Source organism: Ambystoma mexicanum, chromosome 5p (assembly GCF_040938575.1).
Source record: "Ambystoma mexicanum isolate Mex_15411 chromosome 5p, UKY_AmexF1_1, whole genome shotgun sequence".
Lineage (NCBI taxonomy): Eukaryota > Metazoa > Chordata > Amphibia > Caudata > Ambystomatidae > Ambystoma > Ambystoma mexicanum.
The window spans coordinates 1,309,866,242-1,309,884,480 of record NC_090930.1 but is presented as its reverse complement, the minus strand read 5'-3'; the positions used below and the strand labels follow the sequence as shown (position 1 = coordinate 1,309,884,480).

The following is an 18,239-nucleotide window of genomic DNA, read 5'->3' as shown; positions in this document are numbered from 1 at the left end:
ATTGAAGCCCACTGGAAGAAGAATTGCTGCTGCTGTCCTTCGCTAATCTGAAAGCTGCTGTGCCTTCAAGGAACTCATCCAAGAGAGGACCTGGCTGGGAGACCTCTTCCCGAGCTACGAGGGACCATTGTGCACCAGCTGATCTTTGCCAAGGTTCCTTGGTAGAAAGACCTACGAAAGGCTGCCGACCGGAGAAGGGGACCACCGAGGAGAACGAAGAGAAGCACCAGACAGCCGTTTACTGTCGCCGACCGCCGTTGCTGACTGGAGCCAGAGTTCTCCCTTTGCCTAAGAACATTTGATCCAAGGATTCCTTGTTCAGTCTCGTCAACCGGTTTTGTCCTGCCGCAGAAAGTCAAGGCCTCCTACGACGGAGCAGAATCCAGCTGTTGGTTTCCCTCCACCCGAAGACCTCGTAGACGCCGACAAAGCTACTGAAGCCAGCCGTGGTCACGTCCGGTTCACCATCACCAGATGCCGACGGCCCGATGCCCTTGCTGGGCCAAAGTTCTTCACAGACTCTTTGCAGCAACGAACCATCATCGTCGAGGTGCAGCACACGCCTCTCCTGTTGCAGAATGTTTTAGACCACTCATCAACGAGCAACGCAAGGACCGAAGCAGCTGCCTCAACGTCGTTCACCCTTCCATCATCTCTGAAGTTCAACGACCCGTGGCTCCTGTCTGAAAGGAAGGGCCCGTCAATTCCCCGACAAAGAACTCTCCAACACAAGGTACATTTGGTTTGCAGAACTATAGAAGAAGATAAGATTTTAATAGACAATATATGGACTGGGCTTGTAGTGCATCTTCATTTGCAGGTTGCCCAGGTGGGGGGCTCCACATACCGAACTGTGTCTAGGTATCGGGGCCAGTATTCTGCCAATTGTCTAACCCACTTGTTTTCCTCCTAAATCTATGGTTGATATCGTTTTGCTGTGTTGATTCGTATGCTATTTGAACTCAGTACAGTCGATGCATTTTAATGGAATCAGAGTAATTGTGGTACCACCTAGAACTGTATATATTTACCATTTTAGAATTGCCGAAACACAAAGTGTGTTATCGTGATTGTGTATATAACATTGAACCTTATTTATTTAAAGACTGTGTTTTAACTCACATAGTGTGTGAACATTCCTTTGTGGGGGCTTTGTGTAACGCTCACCTGGTTCCCACGGGGGCGCTGGTCTAGTCTGGATTGCTGTGGCCTCTTCTAGCGTGATGCGCAGGACCCGGAACACCGATTGGACAGGACCTCCAAATCGTGCTTGCCTGGCCCGTAGGAAAATCCTTCTGCAGATGAGAAAGGGGATTAACAGTCTGCAGAATAGTGTGCTAGCTCCCCCCTTTTCCCCTTCGTTCCTCTCTAACTTCCTCCAAACCCCGGTTTAAGCTCACCTTATGGTTTGGAAGGATGAACTCTCCATCCTCCTTCTGGTGCAGGGGCGCGCGTTCGTCCAGTTACTTCACTGGTTTTCAGAATGGCGCTGGCAAAATCCACTTGACTTTCCTGAGCGATGCGCGTAAGTATGAAAGTTCAAAGTTCAAGTGAGGCCCCCTTTATGTTGTCTTTCTAACCTGTGATCTGTCCTTTATTTCAGGTGCAGAATGAAGGCGATGCGTCGAGGGGTTAAACTGCCGAGGTGAGTAGTGATGAGGGAGATCCCTCTAAATGTCCTTATCATTCCCCAGAAATGTCTCTTGTCCTTTCCCCATAGGGGCCGGGGTACAGTACCTGCCAACGGGGCGGCGCCGACCCGAAATGTGGAAGAAAAGCCAGTAAGTATTATGGTTGTTAATCAGGCTTTCCTTCTGTGTTCCTTCTGCTCACCTTTTGTTTCTTCCTCTCTCCCCAACTTTTATGGCAAAACCAAGCATGCTTTGGACACCTTTCACCGAACTAGGTGATGGCCATTTGAGGATGGCATCCACTTTCCATGAATCCATTCGGACCCCTTTAGGTGTCAGGATGAATCCGAGAAACTCAACCTCGGTGGTATGGAAAACACATTTTACCAGCTTGGCAAACAGTTTGTGCTGATGCAGTTTCTCTAGGACGGCCCTGACATGCTTTCTGTGATCAGATTCCGAAGAGGAGTACACAAGAATGTCATCGATATACACGACAACACAGACATCGATGAGTTCCCGAAGGACATCGTTCATGAAGAATTGGAAGGCTGCAGGCACGTTGCACAACCCGAAAGGCATCACCTGGCATTCGAATAGTCCATATTTTGTACGGAAGGCCGTTTTCCATTCGTCGCCTTCTTTTACTCGTACCAGATGATAAGCCCCCCAGAGATCTAACTTGGTGTATACGCAAGCGTCCTTCACCTGGTCAAGGAGTTCAGGGATCAGAGGCAGAGGGTAACGATTTTTAACAGTTATCTGGTTCAATGCGCGGTAATCGATACAAGTTCTAAGGTCGCCTTCTTTTTTAGGCACGAAGAACAAAGCTGAGGATGCCGGGGACTTTGACGGGCGAATGAAACCATTGGCGAGGTATTGATCTAAATATTGTCTCAAATGCAGATTCTCTGGTTCAGTAAGGGCGTAAATCCTGCTACAAGGGGGTTGTGCACCGGGCACCAGATCGATTTGGCAATCGTACGATTTGTGGGGAGGTAACGTGTTGGCCTGTTCCTTTTGGAAGACGTCCTGAAAGTCTTGGTACTCTGGAGGTAGTTGCACGGGGACAGAGGTTACTGATGCTAGATTAATTTTTGGATTTTCTGGGTAGCAGGTTTGTGCACAATCCGGGAAGGTTATTCTCTTCGCTCGCCAATCAATTTGAGGATTATGTGTCTCTAACCAAGGGATTCCGAGAATAAGCTGAAACTGTGGAGCCTTGATTACATCAAACACAACTGCCTCCCGATGGCCATCCGGACCTACAAGTGTCACCTCAGCTGTGGAATGTGTTACCGGTCCAGAGGCAATTTCGGTTCCATCTACTGTGCTGATGACATCTTTGTTGGTTTTAGGACGCAGAGGGAGGTTTATCCTAGAGACCAATTCTCGATCCACAAAGTTTCCTATAGCCCCGCTATCGATGTATGCCTTTATAGCATGCAACCGTTTAGGCTGTTCCGGATCTACGAGGACCATTGGCACAATGAAATGCGAGGTCTGAGAGTTAGTTTTCAAGCTCGGCAAGCGGACCCCTACGCTTGCCGGGCGTGATCGTTTCCCGATACAGAGTTTCCATGGATTTTATCAGTGGCTCCTACCACCTTCTTGGGCGGCTTAACCGGGCAATCTCGTAGAAAGTGTCCAGAGGACCCACAATAAAGGCATAATTGCATCTGTTGTCTTCTTTCCCGTTATTTTTGAGTTAGGGGTCCTTTAACCCCTCCGATTTGCATAGGCTCCGAGCCATCAGCCCCCTTGGGGTTAGCGTGGGTCTTGGCCAACACCCGGGTTTCAAACTTGGACCGATCTGCTTTTCTGTTTTGCAGCCTGTGATCCAATTGGACCACTAAGTCTATATATTCAGTGCATTCTTGGGGCGGATTTACAACTTGTGCCAGGACATCTTTAAGTTCTCCGCGTAGACCTCGATAGAATAACGTGATTCTTTTATCCTCTGGCCAACCAGTTTCCACAATTAGTCTATTGAAGGTTGCAATGTAGGATAGAAGGTCTTGATTGCCCTGTCGCAGAGATAGAAGTTCGTCATCCAGAGCCTGTCCCTGGGAGTGTCGAGCAAATAACCTTTCCATGCTTGTTTGAAATCCTTGAAAATCACGAAGAATCGGGTCATCTTGAGTTACCAGTGGGACTGACCAATCAGCAGCACAGCCGCTGAGATATGACAACACAAAGGCTACCTTGGTCTGATCATTAGGGAAGGCCCCAGATCTGCATAGGAAGTGCAAACGACACTGATTCATGAATACAGCGAATCGTTTGGGGTCCCCAGCAAAGCGTTCAGGTGGGGCCAGCGGCATGTTTCCAGGTAGATTAATCTGCACCGGGTTACTGGAAACCACAGGAGCGGGGTTCCCCCCGGAACCGGGTAAAGGAGTTTGTCCAGCTTGACCTTGCAAAAGCTGTTTAGCCAGGTCATCAGCTCTATCCTTTATTACAATCACTTCCCTCCTGAGGGCACTAGTCTCATGACGAGCGGCGTGTACTTCAGCCCGTAATTCCCCCAGTAATTGGGCCAACTGGTCAGTTTCGGAAGTTTCCATAGCGCCTGGGTGGGAATTTGTAGGAAGGCTTCGCTTTCTGTAATGCTCACCTGGTTCCCACGGGGGCGCTGGTCTAGTCTGGATTGCTGTGGCCTCTTCTAGCGTGATGCGCAGGACCCAGAACACCGATTGGACAGGACCTCCAAATCCTGCTTGCCTGGCCCGTAGGAAAATCCTTCTGCAGATGAGAAAGGGGATTAACAGTCTGCAGAATAGTGTGCTAGCTCCCCCCTTTTCCCCTTTGTTCCTCTCTAACTTCCTCCAAACCCCGGTTTAAGCTCACCTTATGGTTTGGAAGGATGAACTCTCCATCCTGCTTCTTGTGCAGGGGCGCGCGTTCGTCCAGTTACTTCACTGGTTTTCAGAATGGCGCTGGCAAAATCCACTTGACTTTCCTGAGCGATGCGCCTAAGTATGAAAGTTAAAAGTTCAAGTGAGGCCCCCTTTATGTTGTGTTTCTAACCTGTGATCTGTCCTTTATTTCAGGTGCAGAATGAAGGCGATGCGTCGAGGGGTTAAACTGCCGAGGTGAGTAGTGATGAGGGAGATCCCTCTAAATGTCCTTATCATTCCCCAGAAATGTCTCTTGTCCTTTCCCCATCCCCATAGGGGCCGGGGTACGGTACCTGCCAACGGGGCGGCGCCGACCAGAAATGTGGAAGAAAAGCCAGTAAGTATTATGGCTGTTAATCAGGCTTTCCTTCTGTGTTCCTTCTGCTCACCTTTTGTTTCTTCCTCTCTCCCCTATGTGCAGAGATGTGGCGTCCGATGCTGACAGCCGCGATGGAGCCCTGAGATGTCTCGAGGACAGGTGAGTGAAGCGTGGCGCTGCAGCGAGCAACGCAATGCTTTTAAATGGAAGTCTTTCTTCAGGGATGCTGGCGAGAAGATTCCGGATGCAGGTAAGAAGTTTGAAATTGTCCTTGGTTTTCACCTTTCTCTTCTCTTCCTTCCTTGCAGGTCTTCCAGGTTCGAGGCGGGCGTGGATGGAGTCCGGGAGCAGGAGCAGACACGGTGAGCGTTAAGCTGCAGGAAGCAGAACAACGCGAAGCATGAGCTGCTGTCTGGGCGTGGCTTAAATAGCCTCCAAAGAAGTCCCAGGTATGTTTCTTTCCCCAACTAGGTATGTATCCTTCCCTGGCCACGCCCGAGTGAAAAAATAGTCCCTATGAAAAAATAGTTCCTTTCAGGTCTCAGGGAGGCCTGAAGCGTGCAGCATGGTCTGCATCAGGTAAGTGCACAAAACACCTCCCTTTATGAGCCTGGCGCCTATGGCGCCAGGACTGATGTCCAACATGAGCCTGGCGCCAAAGGCGCCAGGACCGAGTCCAAAGAGCCCCTATAAGGGGCCGCTGGGCTTTTACCCGAGGGCATGATGCCTGCTTCCGGGGGTGCTGGGCCTGGCCTGGTGCTCCGGGGGTAGGCATCATGACACTTTGGGACTACACTGTACTTAGGAACCTGCCCGCATCAGCTCCCGAGAAGACAGTCCTTGATTGCTCGCCACGTTTACCAATATAGAGAATCTTGGCTGGGGTCCTCTGTGTCGCTTCTCTACCATATAGTGAGCAGAAGTACAGGCACCCCCCACCGGTGAAGTCTTTACACCCACCAAGTGTAGGATTCCTTCTAAATACTCACCTTTTAGTTCCAGGGTTCTTGTCCACCTTATTCTCAACCTCTCATGTGGTGCGAGCCCCAGACTTGCAGTATTCCAAACAACTTGGTTTACTCTCCTGCCAAGCCATTGTCCTCTCATGCACAGTCTCTCTTTCCCTCACTGGATCCCATACCCTCTTATTCTTCGTTACTTTAGACATTTGTCTCTCATATGGGTGCGGGTAACAGACTCAAATTGTAGCATTGTATCTGCTTGGTTTAATCCCCTGCCAATCACACAACTCTTCCTTGTTTTCTCCTTTCTCAATCAGGGTCCCAGACCCTCTTATTCTCGGCTTTTCATATGGGTGCGGTCCCAGACTTTCAGTTCATTATCCTATCTGCTTGGTTCACTCTCCTGCCAAACATACGATTCTTCTCTCTCAATCTTGGTTATTCCCGGGGTCCCACACTCTCTTATACTTTGACTTCCATATAGGTGCGGGTTCCAGACTCGCTATTTTCTCTCAGGGTCCCAGACCCTATCATGCCAGCTTCTGCTTTCAACTCCTTGCATCCCTGGGCCTTGTAGGGTATTTTGTGTAAATTTGGGGCCTAGCGGTATTTTCTTACCGCCAAAAACAAAGGTAATTTCGCAATGACTACTCCTTGCATTTAGATTGGGTTTGGCTTTATGGTGGTATAGTGACTATGCATTATTTCAGTACACAGATACATTTTGTTGGTATGCATCTTGTTGTGGTATAGTGGTGAGCATAGCTTTCTTTTCTATTTGTGGCCCTAATATACAAAACCCCCTTCTTCTTGCTTGGTCTGTTCCTGTGATCACTAGATTCCTCGGACCTACATTTATGGATACCACCATTTTCACATATAGCATTCACACACCCCTGTGGTATCATCAATAATTTATTTACATTAGTGAGATTATATTTCCAGAGGCCTCTCTCTGCTGATTCATCTATACTCAGCAGATTATTGTATTATATTCCACTCAGAAGCCACACACACATACCCTGAGTGGAATCACGCACACAACTATTTATAATTGCTAATGACATTACTTCATCTGTATAGGAAATTTGACACGTATATACCTAACAACCTCCCCTTTTCTTGTATGGTATGGTTTAAATGCACCAAAGAAAAACAGAAGCAAAAACACCTTTACACAGACGGTGTGTTATAACAGTTTCATTTCAAAATAGTACATTACCAGCTTGGTGAGGCAGTCCTTTCTAAAATAAACAGAAGAGAAACAAATGCAATAATACAACGCATTTCATTTTACATTTGCAACAATGAAAAGAACAGTACATCAATATGACAGCATTTAGATGGCAACATTATAATGTGGCATTTAAACACAGTGATTCCCTAGCGATATCTTTCCTGCCTGAAAAAAACTTCATTCACACGACACTCCCTCAAATTTTACGTGATAATTACCAGTTATTTGTAGCTCTCCAGCACGCAAAATCTCCTGTCTTGCCTCCTCCGAGAAGTGGGCCCGCGGTTTTCTTTTTTCTTTAAAGCACACAGCGAGAACATGCACTTCAATCTGCAATCTGCAGTTCTCAAGCCGGTGCCAAGTGACCAGGAACCCCCAGTCTTTGAAGGTCAACAGTGCAGCTGGAACGACACCTCTCAGCAGCAGAACGAAGGCGACCTCACTGCAGCTCTGCAAAATGTCTTCTCCCTTCATTCTCTCAGAGCTACCCCAAGAAACCACTGTTACATCCCCCAGGCTCACGTGTCACCAATCGAATTCACAATATCATATCCTCCGTCCTCAACAATAGCTCACTTTTACAGTAGGCAACTGTTTCTAACTGATTTACTGGTATGTGGAGTGATTTCCTGCAAAGACAGTGAACAGAGCAAAGAAAAAAAAATCTAAATGCACGTTTAAAAATGAATCTCAGCCTGACTCCTTTTTCTACATGGAGAACACATTATAATGTAAATGAGTTAGAATCAGTGTTAGTCTTTGTTAATTAAGTTAGTCAATCAGGTATCTAATGTGGTCTCCTGTAAGTGAGGCATTTCAAGTGACAAAAAGAAATGGTGTGCTTTTAAAATCTGTAGCCTGTCTTCATTTACATGTCCATATGTTACACTGGCAACACATGGCTTGCTGTACCACATTATAGCAATAATGTGATCCCATGCAGTGGCGCTGCACTCCAAAATACGCTAAATTATACTACAGCCTCTAGCAGCTCTTGGGTAACCTGTGTACCTGTGTGTCTTTTCTGTGCAGGTACCAGCATTTGTCCAAGCAGCTGCACCCCTTCTCGAGGCTCCAGTAATGCTCGGGTAAGCAGTGGGGTCTGCAGCTGCTCTGCAGACTTCTGACTCTTCCTGGCTGTGCATCCTGCTTCTCTAGAGTAATCCTTGGACTCCTGGTCATCTTCTTCACAGTACTTGTTTTCAAACCATGTATAACACAATTGGTCTTTTTTGGTATCTCCATTTTGTCAAGTAAATTAGGTTGACTCCTTTGACAATATAATACATTGGCTCCACCTAAAGAGGGGGAGGAGGATTTGGTATTGGAGATGGGTTTGGGTGTATAGAAGCTGGGGCATACCGTGTTCCCTGAGAATGGTCGTCCCCAATCCCATAAGGGTCTTCCTTCCCCATGTGATCCTCCCTCTGTGCACCACCCCAGAGGGATTATTCTACTGTGGACGCACCACCCTGGTCCCATGAGAAAGGTCTCCCCCTAAGGGAGAAGGGACGACCTCCTCAGATTCATCACAATTCTTACAGGGAGCTTTCAAACTTACCTGGATCGCTCTTAAAATGACATTGGCAGTATTGCCTGACTCTACACATTTTGGACCTTTTTCCTCAGTCCAACTTAGGTCACTCGAGTTGTAGGCTAAATAGTGCAATTTAAGCAAGTTCCCCTGATTTTATTTGTATTTTGAAGGTCTCGTATTGCACAACTGCCTATGAGAAATGCCTGGTTACAGTGATTAACTGCATAGTATTACAGTATCTTTTTTCTATGAGCGTAACATGTTGGTGCCCAGGTCCCCTCCCCCACCAGTCACACACATGCAGTGCCTTCCTGGCAACACCCACACTTGGGGACTTTTTCCTGTACCCCTACAGTCCCACTACCAGCATTTGACACCTGATGTCTGCACTTTCCCTTGCACTTGCCACCTGTTGGCCGTACCTTTACCTATTGTTATTTATTCTATTAACCCATGTACTGCACTGTCCCCTCCCCGCACTTTACTCCTTCCCCCTTCCCATGCACTTGCGCAATCTGAATGACACCTGGCATAGTATGATTGTTGTCTGTCTTCCCTCTGTTCCCTCTCCCTTGCCTCGTCGCGCCTTGAAACACTCGTGTATAGGTGCGTTATAAATGCCATATCAAATCATATCATATTATATGTCTAAATGAATTCTGACTTTTTGTGGCCTCTGGCATTGTGTTCTTAAGTGTTCAGATCTTTTTTTTCCCCCTCTAGGTCCTATTTACTGCAAGATGTCTATATGTGTATCTGTATATTTTCTAATGCTATGCCCCAGAGGTTTAGGAATACCGTGACTGATCTCAATGTTGGAACATGGGGCTCTGATTATGTTTATGTAAATGTATTATTCTACCGTCTCTAGGATCTCTTTTTTCTTCCCACCCCAATTATGCATGTATTTTGTCTATACCGAAATAGTGGGCTTACATTTTAGTTTGTGGGTTGGGCCCTAACTGACCATGACTCTTTTCATGCATGCACTATGTTTTCACCATGTGCTACGTTTAACCTATCATACTTTTTTTAACAGAAAGAGATTTTGTTTGTAATTTTAATTAAGTGTATCCTTTTTCAGGATACTAGTGTGCAGTGTTCCGTTTGGTTAACTGTGTGGACTAATTGTACTTCACTACCTGTCTTCTTCCCTCCATGAGTTCAGCCTGACAGTTCAGACACAGCTACCTTTTGTAGAGAGATTAATTAAAATGTTTGGTTGGACTTCTCTCTCTCCTTTAGGTTAGGTGGTTACACAGCCCTCACCACAGGGTTGTACAAAAATCTGCCCAACAGCACACATCATCTCTTTCTTTTCAGAACACGTGTTGGGTCACTTTGTATATGTCTTGAATGACGTGTTACTTGTGTCCTCCTGTATTGCCTCACTAAATAAAACAAATATCTTACAACATGCTCGCTCACAGTGCCTCAGCTTAATGCCCAGACACATAATTTAAAACTAGTGTGATTGTATTGCACTGTGCAATATTTAACTTGCGTGTTTTATACTGGTCTTCGACTTATAAGTGGCATTCTTCACAGTATAATAGGGCACACAGCAGCATCACACACTGTGTTGGTGTTATATGCAGTAGCATACGCCTTTCTGATAGGCAGGAAGATGAATAAACGCACACAATGGCATACTGTACTCTGGATGATCTGCGATATTGTAATATACAGCTTGTTAGGCAACTTTTCCAGAAAACTGGATGGGAAAGTTCAGGAGCCTTTAGTCGATGCCAGCCTTACTTGACTGTGAAGAGATTAGTGTTTATTTATAATGCGCTTAATATGGAGGAGGTTTTTAAGCACGACCCGGGATTCGAGCCTGTGCTGCTCTGAATCGTCCTGCTTCCAAGACAAGCGCATTACCACTGAGCTATACCCGTGCGGAGTGAGGTTTAGTGAAAATACACAAAGTGGACTCATCCATATTGCTAACAGACCTGACGAAAATCGTGGAGGGCGAATTCTTGGCCCATTATATTTCAATCCGTAGAGCTCGGTCCACTTATATGTACAACTATATTGCTGTGCGAGACTCTGAAGACCCTGCTGTTCTGGGGCTTTCTAAACTCTTTATAATTCAACACGTGGTATTGATTTCCAACAGAGAGTGGGGTCGTCATTCGATCGTAGAGGACACCGAACTTTACATAAATGTAGATGGACAACACGTGCGCGAAAACAGGATCTTTCCACATGTCTTTCCATATCACAATCTGAATGAGATTCAGCTGATTACAGTTGACAACGTCCAAGACAAAGAGTTCAATTTTATTGGAGGCAATATTCATGTGGTAGTCACTGTTCATGACATTACAGGCAACGCCATGGAGTTCATCTTCATTGTGGGGTAAATTACACCACGATGAACACTTACGCAAGGCGCATATGTCCCATATCAAACAATTTATGCCATGCGCAGGGTTCCATGGAGGAATGTTAGTCCTGCCTTGAAAGCCAGCATATTAGTAGCAGCAATTGTCATTTATATAGCGCGTTTTCCCATTTGTATGGTCTCAAAGTGCTTTGTGGTAGGAACGCCCCTTGGGGAACGAAGTCCAGATATGGGAACATTCTCAGAAAAGGCTTAGAGTGCATGTGTGCATTTGGCCAAGATTAAGAATTAGGTGGGATGGCTAGGCTCCAGTAAGCAGTTCAAGAGGCCAGGCATATGGGTGGGTGCTGAGGGAGGTCAAGGCAGAGTGCTATTGCAAGAGTCTCGATGTGTGACTAGCTAGACCGAAAATTGTCATAGGTTATCGCTGTATTCTAATGGAGAAGTTGTTGAGGCAAGTCAGGAGTAAAGGGTTAAGCCATTACGTGTCCAGCCAGACTGAATTTGTCGTAGTCGTAGCTGCATTCTGAAGTGTGTGGATGGATAGCTGTGTCTGTGGCAAATGTCCACCGAAGTGGTGCGTTTATACATACCTTAAGCTCAGATGGAGCTTTTCTTTGATCTCACTGTGCGATCCAATCGTCTGTTGTTGGAGGTCCCATATGGCGAAAAAATTTGGCGAATCCGCCTCTCATTTATGCTGTGCATTCATGCATCGCTGTGTCATAGCCATTTCCAGATATACGTAAAAGACGCATATCCATTACTGGAAGACGCAACGAGCGGAAAGCGCTACGCTGTCATGGAACTGTTCCACACCATTAGAGCCCCCGGCCATCCTACAGTACAAACCCTGCTGGTCCCACAAATCAAGGCCGAGATAAGGGCTGACAACTCAAAAAAACAATAAAAACTGCCGTGACCCTACCCTACCCCCAGGACACCCTGGCCCCCACCATCCCCCAGGAGACCCACTGGTCCCACAGACCAAAGCTCAGGCAAGGACTGACAACTGTAGGATCGCCCCAAAAAACATAAAATTAAAAAAAAATCCCTGCCCTGCCATCAGGACCCACTGCCACACACATGCCGCCAGGGCCCCCTAACAACTAAACCTCCAGCATCCCCTGTACCCCACCAGTCCCAGCGACCCGCCGGTCCCACCGACCAAAGCCCAGGTAAGGGCTGACAACTGTTAAACCAATCCAAAAAATATAATTAAAATAACTGCTCTGCCATGCACCCATGAACCCCTACCCCCCACCAGACTCCAGGACTCCTGACTTCCCCTGCCCACAGCATCGGTTGTACCCCGCAAGCACCCAGGACCCCCAGCACCCTCTGGTCTCCAGGACCCCCTGAGAGGCCTACCCCAGTGTCCGCTGAGAGCCCTTTCCTCTGGGTCCCCCTGAAAGTCCCTGCCTCCAGAAACCCCCAAGAACCCTTGCACCAGGATAACCTGCCCCCCACCTCCCGCATGACACCCTGGGGCTCCCTGATCTCAGGACCCCCTGACACCTCCTACCCCCAGGATCCCCTGAGAGACCTTATTCCCAGGACCCCCTGACACCTCCTACCCCCAGAAACCCCTGAAACGCATGGCCTCAGGACAAACTGAGAGTGCCTGCCCCCACGACCCCCGGAGATCATCTACCTCCAGAATCCCCTAAGAGCTGCTGACCCCAAATCCCTCTGCTTCTGCTCCTGGTACCACTATCTATGCACTGCCACCAACAATCTCGGGTTTTCTCCAGAGTCATCACATCCACTGTTGTCCACCAAACCCCAGTGAATTTGACAATTCCCTGCTCCAGAGTCGTCCACCACTTGGCAACTCCCTGCCAGACCCTCTCCCCTTGACAACACTGGGAAGACACTGGGACTATGCTGCAGCAAAGATGAACCAAGTTCACAGATGAGGAGCTGAAGGTTCTGGTGAAGGGCATCACAAAGGATGTTGGGTGCCTTGTGGTTCCTGCATGTCTCAAAATACAAATGCACTAGAGCAACAAGATCTGGAAGGCCAGCCTAGTAAATGTAGATGTAGTTGCAACAACACCTCGCAGGGTGGGGTAGATCCAGAACCCTCAGAAAAGCTGTGTGCCCAAGCTGGTAGAAAAACACAGCAGGTAGTGCCTTGCCACAGAAGGAGGATCACTATCCCTGGGCCTACGACTATGGGAGCAGCAGGCTCCCAAGCTGGTAGAAAAACACAGACCTTGCCACAGAAGGAGGATCACTATCTCTGGGCCTACGACTATGGGAGCAGCAGGCACCCTCATGGTGCATGCGTTGACATCCACATTTCCCATCTCCACATGGAGAGATTGGGGAGATGGTTACTGCATGAGACTGAACATGTTCATGTGCACACCTGAGCACCCTCCACAATACAAGCACATCTACCTGTGGAACAGTGGCAGTGGTAAAGTGGCCTCTCAATCACCACCATCCTATGTGAGATAACATACACACAGTTTCCCTAGATCCACATGCCACATGATGCTTCAAGAAAAGCACATTCAAGTGCAGCAAGTGGTCTTGCACCTGTCCCATTTGATGGCATAGAGTCAATGTGCATACTGTCACATGACACGCAGGCAGTGACACCATAGGAAATGAAGATGGTCTCCAGCCACAATACAGCCACATACCCCAGTCCACACAACTTGCATGTGAGTACACATTGCACTGAACAATGAACACATGAGGGACCATGGGCCGCCTTACGGGTTTGGTGGTATCTGGGCAGTAAATACACCCAGATACCAACAAACTGAATTACAGTTACTGCCACTTGGTCCGGTGAGATTACTGCCAGATTACAAGTGGTGGTATGAATCCCAATTTTATTTTAGTCCACAGGACTCTACGGGGCTTTTAGGGTGGAATTACTGCAGTGGTAATTCCGCCGAATTTGCAAATTTTTTGGCAGATAGTTGGAGGATTTACAACAGCATTTTGCTGGAGGTAAATCCCCAACTCCAGCACCATACCTGTAATATGGCAGAGAGGGAAAAGTGGTTTTAATTCTGGTACTGACAATTTTTTCCCGTTCCGCCATACTTGTAATGAGGCTCATGTGTGCTGTACCCAGTCATGTAACGCAGTTAACCCCCCCACATGCCACAGCCATTCCATTGACCCCAACATGCACTTCAGGATGTGAATGGAAAAGTGAAAGGAGATCTAGACCATGCAGCTGTGCCATGCCAACACTTACCAGCATAATACTCACCTGTTCTGCATGCCAAAGGTGACATAAAATCAGCTATACATCGCCCTCACCCACATATGGAGTTTGATAAATGCCTGTGGCACCCATTCAACACCATGTCAACGAACAAATGAAGAGCCAGCATGATGACACAGAGCAGAGGGGTTAACGGGTGACAGGGTGCAGGGGAAGTGGGGGGGCACCATTGTTTGCCGGCATCCATGCCTGCGTACACACATGCGAGATAAGACAATGGCAATAGGCATGAGTGACCACATACCTTTGGTGCACTCCAGAGTATCCAAATGTGAAATTGTGGATTACCACCCTGTGATGGGAGTAGCATGAACACCACTCACCACACTGCAACCATCCCTGAACCATACGCATATGGAATTGTATGGAATGACCATGGCATGGACAACTGTCAGAGACATTGTGCAGGTACAGGAATCCAATCCATATCTCACTTGACATGCTCATTACTGTGTGTACTAATTACTACAGCAAATGGCTACTTTTGTATTGCACTCCGCACTGTGTAGTGAGCACATTTGCTGTATATATGTATAGGTGTATGGTGCCCATATTGCTACATGTGCCTGAAACACTGACATTGCCTTCTCATTCCCAGGGATGGAGATGACACAGAGGAGGTGGAAGAGGTCGAAGAGGATGATGGTGACGACATAATGGTGTGGGCAAGTCAACCTGGCCAACATGAGACTGGGGAGAGTAAATCTCCACAGAAAACCTTGCCACCACCACCTGACACCATGGAGTCCGAGCCCTCCACCAGCCACATATCGCTCATGCATGGCCACATTTACCAGGACACTGTCAGCACACATCACCTCCATGGACACTGTCACCATGGCCCCATGTGGCATCTGCTACTGATACCTGGGGACACCCTGGTGGCGGTGGGGGACATCATGCCCCTCCCATGGAGCCATCTTTCCAAAGGCAGGGTATATCCTCTGGGGCCTTATTGTAATCTGTCAGCTGCGGTCCATGAATCCATAATTTTCCTCCCACATCATGTTCCCATGGCACCTGCCACTGTGACTGCCAGTCTTTTGGGAGACATTATAGAGTGAATGACAGCCATGGGGGCAGCCTAGACATGGAGCGAGGCCAGTGGGAAGGAAATGCGGGTGGCCTGTCTGTCACTTGGGCCAGTTTTGGGGGATGTCCAACAGCTTTTGGAGGATATGCACCATTAATTGGTGGCTTCCAACAGGCTAAGAGAAGACATGCTGGCAGGGGCACTGACATCAAGAACAGCGAGCGAGGAGGATGCTCAGCTTGCTTGACAGAAGGCCTCTTCTGCAAAGGATTGTGCTCAGGCATGGCATGATTCTCAGCTTGCCATGAAGCAGGCAGCTGCGTTGGCATCAGAAGCCTGTGCTGGGGTCCAGGAGGAGGCCCGACGGGCCCGAGAGCAGGCCTCTGCTGGGGCTGCGTCCACTGCAGAGATCTATGCTGAGGTCCGGAAGGATGCCCGATTGAGCTGGCCTTTAGGACCAGCCAGGCCACTTGCAATGCTGCCAGTGCCTCCTCAGCAGCAGTGTGCCATTTAACCTGTTATATGGTCCCCTCTGCCACCAGATGGTGGAGGCCAGCCTACAGCATACTCAGTCCCACACTGTCATCAGGACATGCTGGCCCGCCATGAGAACTTCCTTGCCCTAATGCACTAGTTTGTGGGCAGAGATTCCACCATTTCTTCTCCCCTTTCCACGTCTGCATCCCGCCTTGACACAGCAGTCGCCTGTGAGGCCTACCCCTACCCAGCACCTGCACCATCAGTACCCCCCCCTACTCATACCAGACAGGGCCTGCAGTCAAAAAAGTCATGCAAGGGTAAGTGACCCGCACCCATGCTTGCTTCCTTCCCCTAATTGCCCCTTCCAAATTGGAACTGTATTTGTGCTGTTCATGTTGACCATCTTAGTTTACCCTGTGGCATTTTCATCACTGGAATTGACCCGCGTACCTAATCCCAGGAGATTTCTTCAGACTTTTTTTGTTATATACTTTGGACACTTTTTGGAAGTGCCTGGTACTTTATGTACGCCCTATCGTTCCTGCATGACACAGGATGCCTCTGATTCACCCCCACCATTCATTTTCATGTCCAATAAATGGTGGCTTGGAAATGTGTTGAATGTCTTTGAGTGGTGCTTTGTTTGAGGCATCGAGTGGTGGGGGAGTGGCATGTGCTGTTATTTACAGAGATACACTCACCTCTACCGGAAGAAGTAGTGCACAAGTTAATCAAGCAGCACAAACCCTTTAATGTTATCCTGCTGCTGCTCACATCTGGGTGTGTATGGTAAGTGTGAAGTGTGGGGGGCTGGAGTAGAAAAGGGAAATGGTCATTGGGTTTTGGGTGGTCTCTGGGTAGTGTGCCGCTGTGCTATTGTTTCTTTCTGTATGCGGTTGGAGTAGTCTGCTCATGAGGAAGGTTGTTGTGTAGTTGTTTTTGGTCTCTTTTTATATCAGTGATTTGAATAATCACGTTTTTAGCTGTTTCCTGAAAGTTAGGTGGTTTTCCATCATTTTGATTTCCTTTGAGATCGAGTTCCATAGTTTAGCTATTATAAAGGAGAAGGCGGTTCGTTTGAATTGTGTTTTCTCGTAGTGTTTATTTTCTATTTGGAAGTCAGTCCTAGATCTTAAAGCTCTTCTGGGTTGGTATTGAGTGATTTAGCTTGGAGGAGTTCGACTCCTTGTGTGTCTAGAGTTTATCGGCAATGCAGAGGGCTTTGAGGTTGATACGTTGATTTGCTGGCAGCTAGTGTAGACTTCTTAGGACTGAGGCTAAGTGCTCTCTTCGATTAAGTCTTAGGAGTAGTCTTGCAGCAGTATTTGGGATGTGTTGTAGTTATTTGGTGAGGCGTTCAGCCATTTCTAGGTATAGAGGACTATTAGCATAGTATATGCTTAATAATACCAAGGAAATTATCACTAGGGTTCTGTGTGGGAAATTGAGGTGGAATGGATCCCTCTTATTAGTCGAAGGTGGTGAGACATTTCTTTGATGTTGTGTTCACTCGTGGTTCCAAAGTGAGACCATTGTCCATGAGAATTTCCAGGTTTTCTATCACTGTTGACGTCTCCGGTTGAGTTTCCATGCTCAGTCCGGGGAATTGTGAGAGATGTCTGTGTAAGATTGTAAACTGGTTTAGTTTAAGATTGTTGTTTGCCATCCAGGTGTGTATACCAGTGAGGCATTTATTTAGGGCATTGTCAGGGTCATGGCTAGTGGATATTTTAAAGATGAGCTGGGTTTCGTCTGGTAAGCTGTCAGACCATGAGTTCGAATGATCTTCATTAGGGGGGGGTCATATACATGCTGAAGAGGAGTGCAGAGGAGCTTGATTCTTGTGGTAAGCCGCAGGTGATGTTTTTTGTGTTCGATGTAAATGGTAATATATAGATTCTTTCGGTTTTGTCTGTGAGGAAAAATGTCAGCAATAGTAGTGCAGAGTTTTGAATATCTGATTTTTCCAATCTCTTGATTAATGCTGTGTGTTTGCTTGTATTAAAGGCAGCTAATATGTCCAGTAGTATGAGGGCCGATTGAGTGGTGTTGTCCCCGTTCATCCCATGGTTATCACACTTAGAGGAGTGTTGATTCAGTTCCTCTCATGTGTCTGAAACCAACCTGTGATTGGTCAAGTAGTCCGTTGCTTTCCACATGGTTGAGCGTTTCTTTGTACACATGGTTCTCCAAGATGTTTTCTGGGTAGGTAGGTTTAACATAGGCATATAGTTGGCAGGGTCATCTATTTTCCTGTCCTGTTTTTAAGAGAGGTTGATATAGGCTGATCTGTATGATTTTGGTACTATTCCAATGTTCAAGGATAGATTCATTAGTGGTCGGGTATAGAGGGCTGGTGTTTTATGGGTGAGCAGCTTTTTGTAGCTGTCTGGTGGGCATGGGTTTCTGGGAGATCCAGCCATGTTGGTTTATTTTAGAATGTTGCCGAAAGTGTCCCAGCTTATTGGTTTGAATTGGTTGAATGTTATGCTGCTTGTTGGGGTGTTGGTTTCTGGGATGGTGTTATTTGTGGTCCT

At 47.4% G+C, this 18,239-nt stretch overlaps 1 pseudogene; it reads left to right on the top strand.

Moving 5' to 3' along the window:
* Positions 1–18,239, top strand: part of LOC138480650 (bone morphogenetic protein 7-like) — a 47,925-nt pseudogene that overhangs the window by 6,089 nt on the left and 23,597 nt on the right.